We start from the raw sequence: 14,040 nt of genomic DNA on the forward strand, positions 1-14,040 counted from the left end.
AACAGGGAAGATTATTGAGGTTTTCTTCTCTCTAAAACTCCACTGTATTTTCAGGAGGACACCTATTTTTAAACATCCTCTAGTTTTACTCTTGAAACCTCATTCAGAAACTGGTTTTCTGTAATGGCTCACAGGTATTTTATGTATAAATGTACACACATACAAACATTAGGCTCTTGAGAAACCACGATACATTAGGTAGTCTTGAATAATTCATTGTTAAGCACCCCATGATAAATCTCTAGTTGAACACTATGTGATTTTGATAGAATTCTTGGGATAAATTGAATGTGAAGCACTGTGGTAAATTTAACTATGCTGAGCGTCAAATGTGAAAACTTTACATTGTACATTACATCCTGACATGCAACTGAGAATCATTATTATTAAGGCTTCGGGGAATTTTCAAGGGAACTTCTGAAGTTCTGAAAAGAAAAAGAACAAGACTGAGTGCTGTTCTCTATAGAAGTTGAGATTTTCTCAGAGAAGGGAAATTCCATAAGTAGTCTGTATTGAATTAACATAAAGGTTTCACTAAAAGAACTGCTGTCTATTAGCTTATGCTCTGAGGCTTCTCATTGAGCACTACATATAAAAGTCAGAGGATCTTGGCTTACCTGGTACCAGTGTGTGCTTAGAGCTTTTCTAGGGCTTGCCACTCCTGCAGCGGGCCTGGAGAGATAGGGCAGCAACCGCTGATGTGAGGGGAGGTCATTTTCCCCTTTTCTGTAGCAGTAGCTGTCACCCCAGATACTCACAGCTCTCCCTTGTCAGCAGCAGCCAGACGCTTTCCTGGAGGTAGGCAAAGGCAAGAGCACAGGGACCTGGTCATGCACTGCTCCTCACAGCCTGCAGCTCCAAACAGGAAGCTGGTCTTCATTGGGACACTTTGCATGGCAATATCCTTCATCTCCCCCCTTCTCAGGATGTCCTGAGGATGGGTTGCTTTTCATTGTCCCATAAGTGGGCTCAGTTCTTTCTGATTTGGAGAAACTGGCATTAAATAATGCAAACTGTTCCATCGAAGAATTTTGGCACAATCTTCCTTTTTATTTATGCGAATACACTGCAGCTCTGTGTGGTGGTACCTGGTACCTGGTAATCATGTGGCCAGGAAAAGGTACAAATCTGTCCAGCTTCAGATTAATCACGTGATATAGGGCACAGTTCACTGACAGAGCTTCACCTTTTTTCCAGGTATTATTAACCAAACATTTCAATGAACTTCAACATCACTGATACCATATCTACTTATTCATATCATGTTCATCTAAATGATATCAGAGCATCTCAGACAAGAATACCTGTGTTTAAGAGGCCATGCTAAAATCTCTTTTGGTGGCTTTTTGTCCTTTTCCCTCTTTGGAAGAGTCCCAGCTGCTAGGGTGCTTCCCCAGGGGTAATCATAAGACAGCTCATGGAGGCAGGGGAAGAAATCCTAATTCAACCCTACTTTTACCACCACCACCACCACAGCCTGACATCAGCCTTCTTTCCTCCTTGCACATGAGGCCTCATGTGGCTGGTCACGGGACAGAGATCAGGCAAGAGACCAGCCACAGAGCAAAGGAGAAGAGCACCTTCTGACAGAGTCCCTGTGAGGTGTCCTTCGGTACTGCAAGCCCTGGTGACACCAGTGCCGAGCCCACACCTCATGCAGCATCCTTCCTGCAGAGACACCTGCACAGGCCAAGAGACAGGGAGGCACCCTCAGCACTTCCCAGGCTGACCCCACTCCCTGTCTGGCCAAACCATTCATGATGGCGTGCCAAAGTCTAAGGAGGAAAACAAAAAATAATTAAAATTGTACTCGTTGAACCACTGTTGCCTGTTTGTCCAAGAGGAAGCCCCAGTGGCAGGCAGATGGTGTGGCCCTGCTGCTGACCTGCCCTTAGCACGATAAGGAGCAGGCTGGACCACTGGCAAGCTGTGAATGCCTCGTACTCAGCACACCACACTTCTAGCAGGGTTTTGTGGGATGTGACATTAAGCACTTCCAGGAGGGAGATAATTGCCAAACAGAATTATGAGCTCCGGAATAGATGATTTGGGAGAAAGCAAAGGCTCCTCTGAAGTGCATGGTAGGATACCATTTGGGTTATATTAAAGGGCTGGGCCAGCACAGACTCCCCACCTCCTCCCAGAGATGGAGCTCACCCAAGGCCCTGAGCAGAGTCTTGCGTCCAAACATGAGGCAAGTTTGAGCTTGGGCCGGTGCTCTGAAGTTAGTGTAGATGTACCCATGAAAAGCAAGTCCCAGAGCTTTTGGCTTTCCACTGAAAATTGCTTCTGTCTTTTCACAAAGAGCTGCTTCTCTATAGGTCAGCAGGCTCTGCACTTTCACAGCCCTTTTAGTCCCTTCCACCCTGGTATTTTTGCTTCTGATTTAGACAGGTTTCTGAACTTTTTCATGAAGTTGCTCATATTTTCCACTGCATCTCCTTTTTACCTCACCCCACCAGTTCACTCTGATCTTTCTTTCTCAGTTGCTCTAGGTTCTGAACTGTTCATTTAAATATGATGTGGCTTGCCAGCATTTTTTCCTAAGCCTTTTATTTTATCAGTTAAAGAAACAGGAGACACATGAGGCACTTAACACAAGTGCACCTTGCCAAGATGCCTCCAGTGGTATGCTCTTTCTTTAGATTTGACCACAAACATTTTAACATATCTGAATGATTAAAAAGCATTCCAACCCATGCTTTCTTCCCCAAGTATTTTTGCCATTCAGTGGCCCTCTAGTATTGTTTGCGACAGACATGTGTGGGAGAGTTCTTTTAAATATCACTTTTTGAGCACGTTAAATTAGCTAAGCAGCTCAAAGGTTGCAGGGTTAAAAAGAAATAAGCAAAACAGAGTTATTTTCTGTGGAAATGTTTTTCCTTGCCTCCTTCCCGGTACAGTTATGAACAGAAGAAGTCCACAAAGGAGAAAATAATCCCCATCCTATTGAAAACTCTCAAATATATTAAAATTTATTTGATGACTGGAATGTTTACTTTGTAGGCATATTGCAGATCACTAGGTACAGATCAACAACAAAGCTTCAAGTTCCTTTAGCCTTTATATTCCTCAGAACTGTGAAGTGGCGTTCAAATAGTACACAGAATATTTGCAGTGGTGCATCACAAACCACACAGCTCACCTTTGTAAGCCATGCTCTATCATTTAAAGATGTTCAGTCATCCTTAAATCCAAATGGCTACAACAATAATTAAACATATGGCTTTGCTTTGAATTATTGTGGTTCTATGTAATTTCCCTGTTTATGGGGTCTCCTGAAAAATCATTTTCTCTAGTTGTGGCCAGTGATTTTATAAATCTTTTTAGTCTAAGGCTAAGAAGGTCAAGCTCCAGTGCTGAGGAGTATAGATAATTTTAAAAACACACTGTAGGAAACAAATGCAAGTTGAAAACACAGCTCTTGGAATCTTGCAGCTGTACCAAAATTTCACAAGGCCAACACTGTAAAAGCCATGGATCTCATTTTCCAAAAGTCCTATCACAGCAGTATGACTGCATCCTTACCCATTTTCACACACTGATAAACAATTACCCACATGGCGTACAAGACAGAGGAATGACAGATGAAGGAGAACTAGAGTGATATGAATAAGAAACATGGGTCAAAGCTGGCTTCTCACTGCAGTTAGGACAGAAATAATTTGGGCTTGGTTTTTCATGGATTAGCTGATGGCAGCTGATGGCTGCAACACCCACTCCTGTTTGCCCCTGACCCAAGCTGTTGCTCCAGTCTGGCTTGGCAGCCTCCACACCGACTTCTTCAGCTCCAGCTGCACATTGCACTCCTTCTAGAAAGTTGTGCCATGGCTTCATCACAGTCCAGTTGAAGCTCCTTTTCATCAAAAAGGAGTAAGACATTTCACAACTGACTCTATCTTCTGTTTAAACACTTGAAAGGCAACATCAAAACATGTTCTAGGGTGCAGCAGCAGGTCTCAAAGCTGTTTGTCTGTTGGCTTAAGAAGTGGTACAACAGAAACAGCACACTATTTCCTTCAGAGGTGAATCATTCCCCAGCCTTGTCTTTATAGCAAGTGGTAAGGCCTTTTTTAAGTCACAAAAATGTGGTTTATATATTATTTTGACCAAACTGTGGAACAAACATTCGGGTGAATTAAATGTGTGTACATTTGTGGAAAGTAGAATCTGACACTGATGCACTGTTAAGCTTGCAGATAAGCTCATGGAAACACAAGAAAAAGCAGAAATTAAGATATTGAATACTCCACTGGCTTAAATTGTCAAAGTTCCTTCAAGATACTTAGATCATATTATTGCCATAGAAATGCTACAGGAGGAGCAGCCAGTCAGCCCATAAGCCCCAAAAACGGTGTGCACTCACTTCTTAAAAGTACTGGGTTTGTCTGCTTGTCCAGAAGAAATCCAGCATGGAGGCCAGGCCAGTTAAGATAAAGAAAACCAAGCCACATGAGGCAGATGCTGGACACAGATAGGAGACAAGCCTGTGAAGAACAGCTCAGCTCCCCAAAGGCTTCAGGCACCAGAGTGCAGTGAGGGGTAAGAGTACACAGCACAGCTGTGAGTCCCTCTATGGAGAGGCATTTCCTTTGTGGAGTAATTTTTCCTGCGCCTATCTTCAGGAAAGAATTTGTGTGTCTGTTAAGTCCCACTAATGCACTCTCAGAAAACCAGAGCATGTGCTTAAGGGGTTCTTGTATCAAGTTTTACAGGCATCATTTGAGCATATGTATTATCCCCTTGGCTTAGTGGGACCATGCATTCCTGGAGTCCCTGATGATCTTACTGTAGCCTCCACAGTAAACTCAAATGAAAAAGGAAAGTGAATTTTACTAAATCAAGAAAGTTCAAAATTGAAACATTACTGAACAACTCCTCCCCCATTTAAGGCTCCATTTTGGGGTATCTGATCCTGTGAACAGCTTGCACAACAAGGCACTGAGGTCAACGGGGCTAACAAACCACAGGTTGTGCTTTCTGTTGAGTCAGAGGCTTTGCTGGCAAACATTCAAAGCCAATTCTGCAATGATCCACCATGCATGTTCTTATTATCAAGAGAGTAGTGCCATTCTGGTGTAATGTTTTAGAGATCTTTCTCTGCTAAAAAACATATCTGTGCATTACTTTTTGTTGTCTCTTAAACAGAAATACACAAAGCTGTAAAAACACTTCTAATTATGTTTAAAAACCAATCACATTAAAACCAAAGCTGATGCCAAGAACATATTATTCACACAAACCAAGAGATGCAGAAACACTTCACTCCACTGCTGGGGACTGCAGGATAAAGTAAACAGGATAATTCAGTCTGGTTTATGGAGGCCAAAGTCATGGCACCTACCTTTGTATCTCCCCTTTTTGTCCCACAGGCTGCATATAAACTTTTTAATATACCCTTTCCACTTTTTAACTTCTTCATTCTCTACTCCAATTCCCAGGGCCTGTCTTCCCACTGTGTTTTGTCTCCTTATCCAGTTGTTCTCCACACTACTTCTCTCCCAGTTTCAAAGCATCTTTTTCTACCCAGACTGTGTGAGGAGACACCGTGTTCCATCTTTTTATTTTCCCAAACTGGATGTATCTTGAGAAGTTGCAGGTTAGGAAAGGAAGGATTGAAGCTTCCTTCACTCATTTCTCTATCATCCTCCCTCCTCTTCCCTGTGGGCTGACCATTTGGTGGATACCTGTTAAGCATCTCCCAGTGGAAGCACAGAGAAGACATGGAAATACAAATAGTGGCTTCTTGTTTTCAAATTTGGGACCTGCTGCCCAGCTCTGTTGCTACTGAGGCCAAAAACATTCCTTGATATTGTGGAGTTGGTTGAATGCAGTGACAAAAGTGATCAAAAGGTGATTCTGGAATCTTACTGCAGAATCTCAGTCCCCTTGCCCTGTAAAACACAGGTGGATCAGCCTGAGAGATAAGAATTACCGAGTGTGACCTGAACACTGAGCTCCGGAAACACAAGAAGCATGCCAGTGCACATTTCTTACCTAGACAAGCAAGGCTTTGCAGTGAAGTGAAACACTGAATAGAGGATTATCTATATTTGTGGGCAAAGTCCTCTAGCTAAATCTGAACCACAGATCTTCACATCTGAAAATAAAACCATTATCTAGATTTTCCTCCCGTGGTGCAGATAATATAGCAATGCTGCCAGAGACTTCTATTCCATATCACTGCCTTCTGCTGTATATTCTGCTGCTTTCTTGCTTCCAGGGGAAGAGTAGACAGTTAACAACAGTTCCTTCCTCCTTAGGCAAAAAGATGGCTTCAGTTATAGCACTTCTGTAGAGTGGGTAGGAGCCACCACCCTCTGTCACTGTGACAGCACAGTACCTCACCTCTGTGCACTCACACACACACTTGACGAAAGCAGAAGAGAGAGCATCAAATCCAGGTCTTTTCTCCAAGGGATGGCAAGCCAGGAACTGAGCTGACCCCATAGCCTTCCCCTCAGCCTCAAGGGAGCCAAGCAGGATGGGCTGAGAGATAGCAACCGAGAGTCCAGACCGTAAGGCAAAAGCATGCTGACAGGGCAGATCCAAGATCAAACCAGGAAGGCAGAATCAGGAAGCCAGTTCATAAGTCAGGTCCAGTGATAGTAGGGCCATGATGATGAGACAGTGCCCAGTTTAGTCTGGGAAACCAGTCCAGACAATGAGTTCCAGAGAAAAGGTGTCCATAGCAAGCCCTAGACAGGCTGAGTTGGAGACCAAAATGCCCCCCAACAACTCAAGCAAAGGCTGACAGTCCCCAGCTGAACTAAAAAGGGGCTCTGCTCCCTTTTAAGGTGGTTGGGTGGAGGTCCCAGCTGGGGCTGGCCAGGTTTATTGAGAACTGTTAAGTGTTCTCAGCACCCTGATGGAGAGAATGAGCAAAAGAAACTGCCAAACATACACATGTGTGTGTATATAAATGTGTGTGTATATATATATATATATATACACACACAACTTGTATGTCAACCTATATGTCACTATGTTAATTCTCTGTTTCTTAAACCCCCTCTCCATTTCCAGACATCTGGCTTCTGATTTTAGAACCTCTAAGGCTTGGAATAGACCTTAACTCTAAAAATCTATCTGATGTCACAAAGCAAGCAAAAGATTAGGAAGTTAAAGAAAGACACAGCTGCAATAAAGGGATTGCAAGTACTTTAAAGCAAAAGTTTCAAGCTCCAGATAATATGGCCTGCATTCCAATTTGCTTCCAGGCTACTTTAAAATCTATTCAAGGACTTCCAAGTTTGCTTGTCTACAAATAATTATAAATCTGGAAAGAGTTGTTCTCCACTTCCAACATCCTCTACATCCTTTCTTTCTTTTTTTTTTTAATTTGCAATAATGCATTGTACTTCTACTACTACCCGTTGTGCTCACTTTTAGACTGTTTTCCCCAAATTGATTCTCCCTTTGATCTTTCCATTCCATAAGGATAATAACTTTTCCAAGATCCTCTCTATTTTTTATGGTCTTTAGTGGCACCTGTACTTCTTCCTCAGTTAAAAATCAACTGAAAAATTAGTGCTGTTTGCCTTGTCCCTGCTCTCTAGTAGATACTAGTGAGTATCTGACACATCAGTCAGGTTATTCCAAGCAATGTGCAGACAGACTTAAAGGCAAACACACACAGGGCTGGACTTGCAAGTGCTGGATTTCCTGGAACAAGATTATATTCTAATTATCCTGCAGTAAGACATTTCAGGGCTGTTGAAAAAAAGTGTACAAAATATGAAATGATGATTCTTATTAATATCTTACTTTACCTCATGTCTCAGCTTAATTTAGTTTTCTCAGTGTTTACAGTCTGATTTTATGTGATAATCATTCCTGGCCAAATTATCTGAAACAATTTTTAAAACATTTAGTTTTGCAAATGTTCCTGTACAAATGCAAATCCCTTAATAGAGTTCAGTTATTATGTTCCTTCTTCCCTCTTCATTGCAAGTTTGTGTAATTAGGTTTTAATTTAGTTTATGTTGGAATTTTTTAATATTTAAAATCCTGTCCATGTGCTACCATTACCTCAAATGGACCATGTTGAAGTCAGATGGATTTCCAGGCTGTGGATAGATGTCTTATTCTTACATTACTTTTTCAGCTGTGATTGTGTGTGTCCAAGTCCCACCTGAAGTTCACAGCTCCTTCTCTGCATGGACACTCCTTGAGCTGCTCCACTGCACATGGGCTAGTTCAGACTGCCTTCTTCAGTGGTTTGACATAACTGAGTTAATTCTGTAAAGAAGCAAATGGTGTATGTAAACACATTTCCACCTGCTGGTTGATCAGTGGGAATGGAGACCTCTGTGCTTGAACAGTCACCAGTACCTCTCAGAGGCACTAACTTCAACCAGCAGAGACAGCCCCACAGTAAACATGTGCTTATGACCTGGCTTAGCTAAAACCTGGAAAACAAGAATGCTGCAAAAGCTGCATTACCTTTGGAAAGAGACGGGGGATGACCAAGAACAGTGCATGGTACTGCAGTGCAGTGCAGTGCAGGACACCATGAGTGACTGCACGGGCCATTTCCCACTGGCTTGTTCTGGAAAATGCAGGTGTGGAGCCAGCATACAGCAAACCCTCCCAGATTGCACAGATGACTCAACAGAATGTCAAAACCATCTCTATGGAAGAGTTATTCAAGGATGATTCATGACCACTGTCAGGAGGAGATTATCCAGGGAGAGGACAAGGACAGCTTCAGCTTCTGAAATTGCTTCAGAGAAAATGCATCTGATTCACACTAAACTCTGGCCACCACAAGTGCCCATCATGCCCTGATCTCTAGAGACTGGCAGCTGCTTAACGTGTCCGAATGGAGGAGGTCTGAAATATTCTAGAAACTACAGAGCAGCCCATAAGGCTTGAACCAACAGTTTCACACAAGGAAGATTTGGGCAGGGACTGAAGCTGCCTGCATCCAGGAACACTCTCACGTGCTGGAGAGATGCAGTGAGGGCTCCTCTTCTCATCTAATGAGCGTGTTCTTATCAGAAGAGGAGCCTCACATCTGAGAGAGTAAGATGAGGACAGTGAAAAGAGAAAACCAAACTTGATAGAAAGAGCATTGCACATGCACATTTGAATCCAGGCAGCTTCTTGCACCCTTTTCCATCTCTGTAATTATGGAGGGGCTGCCAGGATCCAGCCTTCAATAAAAGGCATCTGTTCCTGAAGTGAAAACCAGCACTTGGTTGCTAACAGCACACAGTAACTCTACACATCAGTGCAGAGCAGGAAATGAAAAACGCCTTTTCTAACTATGTTATAATGGCAATTTTAGGTAGATGGAACATTAGCAGCAGATGCCAAGCTGGAAGCTCGCCACACCATTGGCTTTTCAGCAGCAGCTTTGGTCTTTGGAAGCTTTTCACAGGCTGACAATGCTTCAGAAGAGTCTACTTTTGTCTGGGATTACAAAAATCAATTGCATCACTTGTACATAGCATGAATGGTTACCATGTGGACAGCCTCTTCAACCAACTGGCATTTATTCTAGGTTATCACATCAAGAGTGCCACAGGAAGCTTTCTCCACCTTTGTGGTGCAGTTTGTCAGAAGATGATTTCCATTTTTAAACTCAGTTTTTCTCATTCAAAGAAGAATAGATTATTTTTCTCCCAACAGGCAAAATTAGTTCCCTCAGGAAAGGTTTGTGTGGAAAAGTGGTAAAGTGTCTTTTAAGGCATTTCAAGGTTTGTGCACAACACTCATGTCACTGTAGTGGTGCACCTCTTGTCTTTTAAATTTCTATTAAATGGGTCTTGAGCTCTAACTACCTTTCAATCCTTCTTCTAGTGCAGAAAACTGTACCAGGTGGTGGGAATGTTAGTTCTGCCAATGTCAAGCCTCCTTGCCATTGGTAAATCCTTTTCAATCAAAACAGATGCATTTCATACATGAATATCACTCAAGGTACACCAGAGCACAGGGGCAGGTTTCCCAGCTCAGCCCACATGCCTTCACTACAGTCTTTTGGAATAGCAAAGACAAACCAAAATGTCCTGAAAACCATCTGGTTTCACTCTGGGGGAGTTGCCTAACTTGCTAATATGAAGTCAGCAGAGCACCTTATATATCCTTTTAACTTCTCAGAGGATGACATGAGGATTTAGACTCAGGCATCCTCACCACTAGTCGATGCTTGGTTGCTGCCCTCAGCCTATTTGCTTCTCTTTTCAAACTGCTCTTGGGACCACTGGTTGGCACAAATCAAAGAAGCTTTCAGACTCCACCTTCAGTTAGGAAACTTGCTTTGTCCACTTCTGGCCTAAGATTTAGGTTATGGGCATGGTTTAAACAACATCTCCTTTTTCAACTCCCCCACCACCACCCCCCAGCCCAGTTATGCCATGTATCTAATGCAGAGACTTGGGACACACTACTTAGCAACTCTGTGGTGAATCAAACATGTTACACAATGATTTGATTAAAGGAATCATTCCTTTTCAACTGAGACACCGTTATGTCATGGATCTGCACAAAACACTTTCCAAATGATCTTTCGTCCAGCAGTCCAGAGCAGCTGTTAATATTTAAGGAACACCAGAAGTTAGTAAGTGTCTCTGAAATACCTATGGGATTTAAATGTTCTCTGTGAGGTCTACTTGATAGACTCATTGTAATTTTGACTGGGCCATAGGACTGATTCATCTGCCCCTTGAGTATTTCCTAGTGCACAGCAAAGAAAAGGTAGCAGAAATATATTTCCATACGTATGCATGGCACACATATACCTTATGTAACATGTATTTCCATGTGTACTGACATATAAAAATGTGCTCAGAATACATTTCACACTGTAAAGTTCACCACTTAGCAGTTGGGAAACACCATAAGAAATGTCACCTGTGCAGCATAGCTTAGTCCTGTGCAGTGAGTACTGGAGCCCAGCATCGTGTTGTGCTCCTTTGCTGTGCGTGAAGGCCAACCCATGCTCTGTGTGTTGTTGAGGGTGGGACCCCAGTGAAATAGGATCAGATGTGTTTTGATCTCAGCTCATCCCAAGAAAGAGTCACTGCCCTGGTGCTACCACCAGCTGCTCATCACCCCTTCTCTACCAGGGACATAATCACACTTTCTGATCTGCCAGCACAGCTCCATCTGTAGTCATTTCCTAACTCAAATTCTGTCAAATGATCCAGTTTTTTGGGGAGGCAGCACGGGGGTGTGTGTGCTTTTAAATGGCAGTCAAAGCAGTGCCCACGCTGAGGCAGATCGTTTTTGCAAAGCCGAGGAACAGTGAGATGTGCTCTTCTACCAGCAGACCTGAGAGGTCAGCAACCTGTGAGACAGGATCTGCTGCAGCCAGAAAATTGTGTGTGATTGCACCATTAATGAGCTCCTGTTCAATATTCCTTTTTACCATCTTGCTCAAGGCATGGTACCAAACCTTAGTAATGGTGCCACTCAAACCTTGTGGTGGAGACAGAATTACTAATATCCATAACACCCGCCACTCTAATATCACAAATACCCATTTGTTCATTAATTTTAAATGCCCAGTTTGATTTTTTTCTTTCAGAAGCTTTAGCATTATACAGCACTTTACTTGACAAGGGAACAACTTACGCTGACTTTTGCTGCAAACATAAGCAGCAGCACCTGAAATCTGGAATGCAGTACATAAGAAACACACTTGCTTAAATAAGCTGTCAAACTGTCAAAGCTTGATTAACATCTTATAGGAATTAGAGCAGAACCAAGATAAAGCTCTGACAATCTCTAGTCTCTATCCTCAGTTCTTTGGCTCATGCAATACCCAATTGACAATTTCTACATAGAGTAAGGAACGGGACCCTGGGTATGTCCCAGAGCAGATCCATCCTATGTCTTCAGCAAAGAAGTGTCCTGAGGGGAAAAGTATGTATGATGATGCAGTTAAAATTATAGGTCTCAGGGCTGACAGCATTTTGCAGCCTTAACTCTAGCATTGCCCAAAAAGTAAGGACATGATATTTTTAAACATTAACAGGAAAAAAAAAAGGCCATTATTTCCTAAGTTTACAAAAACATACTGAAAGCACAGACGTGTGCTTCTGTTTTCTCTCAGTACCCCAGCACACAAGAGCCTTCATACTGTCCTTGAAGGCATCACCTACTTTAACTAAAGGACAATTTTCATTAGTGTTTGACCATTGCCTGGTGTATCTGACAAGTTCTCACCTGCCATGCACATTTGTGTATGTGTGTACACCACAAACACACACACACTTTGCCAGTGGGTTTCAGTGCTGTTTGCTGTCACTGTATGAACCAAAGAAATATATGCTGCAAGAGACACACAGAGTCATAGAATCACAGAATTGCTTGGTATGAAAGGACCTTACAGATTATCTGGCTCCAACCCCATTGCTTAGGGCAAGGACACCTTTCACTGGACCAGGTTGATCAGAGCCCCATCCAGCCTGGCCTTAAACACTTGCAGGAATGGGGCAGCCACTACTTCTCTGGACAACCTGTTCCAGTGCCCCACCACCCTCACAGTCAAGAAGTTTTCCCTAATATCAGATCTTTCAATCTGAATCCATTCTCCCTTGTCCTGTCACTACATGCCCTTGTAAAAAGTCCCTCTCCATCTTTCTTGTAGTTTCCCTTCAAGTACTGGAAGGCCACAATTAGGTCATCCTGAACCCTTCTCTTTTCCAGACTGAGTAAACACACCTCTCTCAACCTTTCCTCATAGGAGAGGTACTCCAACCCTCTAATCATCCTGGTGACATCCTCTGGACTCGCTCCAGCAGGTCCATGTCCTTAGTTTGCTGGGGACCCCAGAGCTGGATGCCAGTGCTCCTGGTGGGGTCTCAGAAGAGCAAGCAGAGGAGCAGAATCCCTTCCCTTGCCCTGCTGGCCTCACTGCTTTGGATGCAGCCCAGGAAATACTTGGCTTTCTGGGCTGGAAGCATACATTGTTGGCTCATGTCCAGCCTCTCATCCACCTGCACCCCCAAATCCTCCTCAGAGGGGCTGCTCTTGACCTGTTCATCCCCCAGCTTATCAGGGGTTGTCCCACCTCATATGCAGGACTTTGCTCTTTATCTTGTTAAACATCATGAGATTTCCCTGGGCCACTTCTCGAGCATGTCCAGGTCCCTCTGGATGGCATCCCATCCTCTAGGCATGTCAACTGCACCACTCAGCTTGGTGTCATCTGCAAGTTGGCTGAGCATGCACTCAGTCCCTTTGTCTGTGTCTTTAATGAAGTTATGAAATACCTCTGGTCCCAGGCCCCTGAGGGACAGCATTTATCACTGATGTCCATTGAGACACACACTCTTCTGCTTTTCCTTCCCAAGCTTGACTGACTCTGTCACACCCCACTCTCATGTTTCTGCTTTGCTTCTTTTCCTTTGGCTCTCCTCAGCCCTATCCATTTCTCCTTGTCAGCTGAATCCCTTCCTTCCTTTGTCCCTTCCTCCTCTGAGCTGTGAATCCCTATCTGAGGCTCTTTGCTAAACTGCACTTTGCCCTACCTGAGTCTCTTCCTCCCCTCAGTCCTTCTGCTTCACAAGCATCCCTTTGCTCTACAGTCTTCCTGTCCCTGATGAATGCTCTGCCTTCGCTGCCTTGCCCAGACAGTCCCAGCTCTACCTCAAAGCTTCCTCCTAAAGAGTTTCTCAGCCCACCAGGGCGCCTCTTTAGACCCTTCATCCAGCTCCAGTCTTCTGCCTTTTCTTATCCTGACTACTTTCCCCTGTCCCACTGTCATTCTGATTTTCCAAATAGTCTCACTTTGTTGAACCAGTTCTGACTCTACTCTCCCAGCTCCCATACTCATCCTCCTTTTCCATTTCCTTTTCAAGCTTTTCATCTTCCTTTTAGCTTCCTCTCTCTCATTATCACTTACACCCTGCTTCCCAGACTCCTCTTCCACAACTTCTCCTCTCTCTTGGAGCTACCAACTGCTTGGCTGGTAGCATGTGGATGGATTATCAAAGATGGAAAGAAGGGGACTCAGTCTAGTTTTGTCCCTTCAACCCAAGGCCTGAGTTGGAGCTGCTGCTGGCTCTGTCCTTACAGACACCTTGACAT

General features: G+C 43.6%; 1 long non-coding RNA gene across 1 annotated transcript in view; it reads right to left on the reverse strand.

The window, feature by feature from the left end:
- Positions 1-628: 628 nt before the first annotated feature.
- The window catches only part of LOC139602331 (uncharacterized), a 94,182-nt gene continuing 80,770 nt past the window's right edge, over positions 629-14,040 (reverse strand). The window contains exons 6-7 of the long non-coding RNA XR_011683178.1: positions 8,032-8,241; positions 629-792 (exon numbers count right to left, since the gene is read on the reverse strand). This is a non-coding gene — a long non-coding RNA (uncharacterized lncRNA). The remainder of the gene's footprint in view (positions 793-8,031; positions 8,242-14,040) is intronic.

This window comes from Agelaius tricolor, unplaced genomic scaffold (assembly GCF_023055355.1).
Source record: "Agelaius tricolor isolate 1412-34295 unplaced genomic scaffold, bAgeTri1.0.p SCAF_2, whole genome shotgun sequence".
NCBI lineage: Eukaryota > Metazoa > Chordata > Aves > Passeriformes > Icteridae > Agelaius > Agelaius tricolor.